Genomic DNA, 6,286 nt, shown 5'->3' on the forward strand with positions numbered 1-6,286 from the left:
ATATAATTGATTTAGGCACCAGCAGTAACCAAAAGTATGTATATACATTGCGTTACGGTCAGGTTACAGACCTAAGTGCAGGTTATACTGTTCTAGAAGGGAAACGAAGGACAGCGTATACAAGCGACTGTAGGATTGCCCCCCAAAAAAGTTGAGCGACTTACCACACGGTATTACCAAGAGATTTATGGTTCTGTGTATGAAATTAAGAGTTGATCACGATTTGACAATTACAAGTACATATGCACTGAATGTAGATAGCAGGGAAGAAGCAAAACATGAATTTTATTAAGCTTTAAAAGACTGTTTGCATTATATAACCAATTTTGAAGAAGTTATTTTGATTGGTGACTTTAATGCTACAGTTGGAAAGGAAACACATGAAAATATCTTGGAAGGTATGAGGTTGAGAAAATGAACAATGGCAGTTTGTTACTCCTTCAATTTTTCCCAGAGATGAACTTATGTATAGCAAGTACCCAGTTTAAGCATAAAGAATGTGTTGTTACCACATGGATGCATCCTCGATCCAAACAGTAGCATCTAATGATGTTAGGCAAGGAGATATAAAAGATGCACTTAATGTGTTTTCCTTAAAATGAGCCAACTGTTGGTCAGATCACGCACTTCTTAGAGCAAAATTTAAAATGACAATACATACCAGGTACAGACGGTCTTAAAATAAAACCTTACCACGCATTAATGTAGGAAACCTTAAGTATCTTGGTGTGCAAAACGTTTTCTATGAACAGTTTTCTCTAATTCAGAATCGATCTTCAAAGGATGAACTACAAAACACGTTATAAATCACTTATGAAATCCTTGGTCTTTAAAACGCTGATAATCAAGGTTGCTATATGAGCATAACTGCGCTCAGAAAATCCCTTTTTCAGAATAATTTATGCTCTATTAGACAAAAAAAAATTACGACATTTCTTTTTTCATGTATCAAGCAACTTACGAAAGCATTAGAAAAAGAAAATTAAATTCATAGAGCCGAACAAAATCAAAAATATTAATTTTATTTTTTCCTTTTACTTTTTACTTTCCTACAATATAATTAATTATCGTATCCTATATACTGTGTCCTTGCATATTAGGTGAGTATTTCAGAAATATTTTCACCTTAAAAAAAAACTGCCTAATACATTCGTATATGTTTTTCATTTGAAACTCTCTGAATCATTTTGGAGATTTATTGCTTTAATAACAAGTTTTAAAATATAGATAATCGCGTGAAGAACGCAGCACGAGAGAAACCGCGTGGAAGGAGAGAACGGCTACGCAAGGAACACCGGGAGAGAAGAAACGAAATAAGCCAAGAGTAGAGGGAACGCATCCTACGCCATAGGAGGGAAATTAATCAGCAAAGGAAAGAACAAATGAGGCAGGACCAAAGGGAAGTGAATTTTGAAAATAAGAGACATAGAGATTAACAGAATCGAGAATACATGAGTCAAGAGTAAAGGCAGCTGTACTTAGAAAATACGAGAAAGAAAGCTGGATCTCTATCCGCATACCAGCACACAACAAGCCAGCATCACCACCACCTCGAAGCCCGTCGTACATATATATATATATATATAAATATAGATAGATACATAGATTGATAGATGTGTGCGTGTGTTTGTACATGTGTATATATTTATGTGTGTATGTTTGTGTCTGTGTGTGTCCCCCGCCACCATTGCTTGACAACTGATGTTGGTGTGTTTGCGTCCCAGTAACTTAGCTGTACAGCAGAAAACACTGATAGACTAAGCAGCGGGCTTACAGGGGTCAATTTCTTCGAATAAAGGGTGGTGCTCCTGTATGGCCACCGCCAAATGACTGAAACAAGTAAAAAAATAAAGAAATACGAGAAAAACGTTCCGTGCCATTCAGTGTTCTCTGAATATATACGATGTATTTTAACTGGTTGGATTATATAGTTATCGGTTTTACAGTTCAATCTATATTCTGTAACTGTCGCAATATACTTTTTTACTATAGGCACAAGTGCTGAAATTTTGTGAGGGAGGGGGCCAGTCGATTAGATCATCCCCAGTACGCAACTGGTACTTAATTTATCGACCCCCCAAACGATGAAAGGCAAAGTGGGCCTCGGCAGAATTTGAACTCAGAACGTAAAGACAGACGAAATACCGCTACGCATTTTTCCCGGCGTGCTAAAGATTCTACTACCTCACGTCTTCTAACTGTCACAATATTGAAACATTTCTCATGGCACCAGCACACAATTTACAGATGCTTAAATATTTTGTATTCTTCGTGAAAGTTTCAGGGATCCACCTTGTTTTTATTATTATTATCATTATCATCATCATTATTATTATTATTATTATTATTATTATTATTTTTTTTTTTTTTTTTTTTTTTTTGTTGTTGTTGTTGTTGTTGTTGTTGTTGTTGTTGTTGTTGTTGTTACTATTCAGGTACACTCAAACATTTTAGACTCTCGGAAAAGAAAAGAAACAAGTTGCCTTAGATGCCAAGAACCCTCCTAAGTATCCTAGCTGCCCCTAACAACACTGTTTCCTGCAGCTGTACTAAACTGGTTTTTATTTCCTCTATCCACAAAGCAGATTAGACTGTTGGAAACGAAAAATTCCTAACAACGGGCTATAACATGTAAACCTAGATGCCAAGAACCCTCCTAAGTATCCTAGCAGTCCCCAAGAACACTGTTTTATGTCTATTTTCTCTATGCACCACTTCAAATCTCTAGGGATAGATCCTAATGTACTAATAACTACCGAGATACATTTTCCAGAACTTTCCATAGTCTCTTAAATTAAATGGCTAGGTTCTGCTACTTTACTATTTTTTCTATACCTCTCATATTGCTTTTTTCATCATTTAGGACTGTAAAGTCAATTATGTGGCACTTTCGTTTTTCTTTACTACTACCAAATGCAGCCTTCTAGCTTCTATTACACTTTCAGTCTGAATGTTAAAGTCCCACAACATCTTGTACTTCTTACTATCTAGTACTTTACTAGGCTCATGTTCATACCATATACCAGTGTGTTCACATCCTAGCTTTCTACAAAGCTCCGGGTGGATGGTTCTCCCTAGATTGTCATGTCTTTTCTTTTATTCTTTCTGTTCCAGCATGCTACATTCACTTACTATAACGGTTTGCATAATCTACATTGGGAATCTACTTGGATTTTGTGTACCTTGGCTTTTATACAATTCTTGCTTAATGCTTGATCTTGTGCAGCTACCAATAAACTTTCTGTCTTGCTCTTCAGTTTACCATTCTGCAGCCATAACCCTATTTCACTACTATTATTTGCTGCAACTATCTTTGGGAATCTTCTATACAACGCCTTCTTCTGCCAGTCAGATAATTTCTGTTATTTTCTTTTGGTTTTTAACTTCGTTGAAACCAAAAGGTTTCCCTATGTCTTGCTTCGACATTAGCAGCTTTCAATAAACTTTCTTCACTATAACCTACATAGGAGTCTATATCTACTCTAGCTAACTCCACGCAGTCTTCCACTGATATTAACCCTCTTCCACCTTCCTTTCTATGTAGATATAGTCTTGCTACTCCTGCCCTTGGGTGGAGTGCACCATTTATATTGAATTCCCTCCTAGTTCTTCTGTCTAGCTTTGCTCGTTAAGTTTTGGTCCAATCTACAGAATCTGCTGAATATGTAAGTAATGATAATGCCAAAGTATTTACAGCTTTCACTAGATCAGGGCCATTTAGCTTTGAATTCATTAGCTACCGTAACTTTCTGATGTACTCCTTCTCAATTTTCGTTTTCATTTCTATAGTACTTTGTCAGATTCTAATACATGCTTATAACTCTCTCCTCCTTTCAATGATTTTACTGTCTGACCATCTGATAATTGCAGGCCTGCACTGTTGACGACCTGTCTCTTCCCATGACTAATATTGCACATTTAACTATGCCAAATTCCATGCCTGTATCTTTGCTGCAGAGTCTTTCAGTCTGCATTAAGGAATCTATCTCTTTTTCATTCTCACTAAAAAAATTTCAGATCGTCCATTTAGAGCAAATGTTCCATTTCTGAATTGACACCCTGCATTTTCCCTTGATTAATACTAAACTAAGGGGGATCAAACATAAAATTAATATTAAAGGGAATAACGAGTCCTTCTGGAGAATTCATCTTTTGATATGAACTATCCCTATGCTGTGTCACCTGAGTATAGATCTACTTTCCATTACTTCATGCTACAGCTAATTAATTCCCTTATGTTGTCTGCAATACAGAGCATACTCAAACATTCATTTATCCATGAGTGTGGGATCATGTCATAGGCTTTCGTATAATCTTTCCATGCTATTGTTAGATCTTCCAGCCTTCTCCCACCAACCTTTCTGTTCTTCTGGTAGTAAATTCTGGTTGTCAAGATGCTCGAAAATGCTTTTTGAAAGCATTCATGTTAACATCTTCCACACTAATGGTAAGCAAATGATTGACGTTGTTCCCCCAGCCTCTAATATAAGTTGCTGAGTTTCTTTAGCCTGTATCCTTGAACTAAATCTGGTCCTGGGCCCTTCCATTTTGGCATTTTTCCTAACACTTTACTCATTAATGCACTAGTTAATCTTAGATCTGGCTGCTTCTCATTCACTACTTCTTCCTTCACTTTATTTAACCATACTGCATCTCCATTATGATTGACTGGTTTATCTCAAATATTATTCCAGAACTTTCTAGCTTCCTTTGCATTAGGTTTCTCATCTTCAGTACTTCGTTCTCCACTTTTTTTTTTTTTGTTACAAAATTTCTCTGGTTTGTCTCAAATAATCTATTCTGTTGATACTGATCTATTTTTTCTGATATCTGTACAGCTTGCTTGCTACTGCTATGATACTGCTGTGATATGTTTCAACTCTTCTATTACTGCCCCAAATCCTATCTGTTTGACTATCTTTTCTCGAGGGAAAATTTGCACCTTGTGTTTCCTAATTTATCAGTTTGCAGGTTTCTGTTCTACTCAGATCTTGTTTAAATTCACCACTTTATTTTGTTACCTCCTTTTCCACATTTTCTCCTTTTTAATCTTTCCCTGTGAGACATATAATCTTCTGGTGACTACTACCCCTCCTGCATAGATCAATAAGTTAGTGTCTATCCTACAGATAACAGAATCGTCTTTCCTAGTTATTTCTAGTAGCTTCCTTCTGTTAGTGCCTCATAATGCTGGAAATCTTTTTCTTACTTCTTTACTCATTATTTCCTGGAACTCATCTAAAGTTTTCTAATCATCCTCACTTAAATCACTTAAGTTCCTTATTCGTAGCGCTATTATTAATTTTTGCCTTTAGGTTCTTCTTTAGTTTAAGCTGTGTTTTTTATGTTGTTGTTTGTCTTTCCTACTGCCTGGTCTTTCTTTTCCAGTTTTCTTGTGATCTCTTCTTTCTCCAATTCTGTCATCCACTTTCTTCTAATGGCATTAGCTTTATCAACTAATTTCTGCCCAGTCACTTTAAACATACCCTTCTCTACCTAAAGTATTAACATTCGTTTTCTATAACTCCATCTTTTAGGTTCAATTTCTAAGTATTAATAGCACTGCATGACTATCCTGTTTTCTTCGCTGGTCCACTTCCTTCTCTTGACTCTATTGTCTGCTGATGCTGTTTTAGGATGACATTTGTGGTCAGTGTGCACCTTTACGGAACCACTGCCGAGCGAGAGACCTTTCCTTAAATGTCCAGCTTCATAGCAGCTGTTACCCCCAGACTTCCATCGGAAACTCCTGTATCTCATAAACTGAGGTAAGGTAATGTTCGTCACCAACCTCATCACTACGGTCTGTTTTTTGTATGGGGTTTGGTTTGAGTCTTCTGGTGTATTAGATTTTGCTTTGTGTGTTGCTTGTGCAGCGCAGGTTTTGTTCTTCTGTCGGGTATCGCCCTTCTATGACACATTTGGACTTTGTTCATTTTGTTGGATATTTATGTTATGAATTTATTCCTTTATATTTTTGAAGGTGTGTTGCATAGTAGTCTGTGTAAATCACGGTTATCTGTCCATCGATTTTTCTCTTTTAGTTGATTTTGTAATGGTTTCCGTTTTTACAGAGTTTACTTTTTTAATTGAACACCTCCCTCGGACATGTGTTGATGCTTCTTTCGTAGTTATAATTATTATTGCTGTTTGAGCGAGGGACCGCGAAGAATCAGCAATGTGCATATACATATGGAGGTGTTGCATAAATATGGATGTATATGTACTTAAAATTCAAAATTTTACTCACAAGTTTGCAGTTGTATAGAAATTATTGCAGTATTTA

General features: G+C 36.3%; 1 protein-coding gene across 4 annotated transcripts in view; it reads left to right on the forward strand.

The window, feature by feature from the left end:
- The window catches only part of LOC106877599 (probable G-protein coupled receptor CG31760), a 1,064,573-nt gene that overhangs the window by 361,568 nt on the left and 696,719 nt on the right, over positions 1–6,286 (forward strand). The window lies entirely within an intron of this gene.

This window comes from Octopus bimaculoides, chromosome 9 (genome assembly GCF_001194135.2).
Source record: "Octopus bimaculoides isolate UCB-OBI-ISO-001 chromosome 9, ASM119413v2, whole genome shotgun sequence".
Taxonomy (NCBI): Eukaryota; Metazoa; Mollusca; class Cephalopoda; order Octopoda; family Octopodidae; genus Octopus; species Octopus bimaculoides.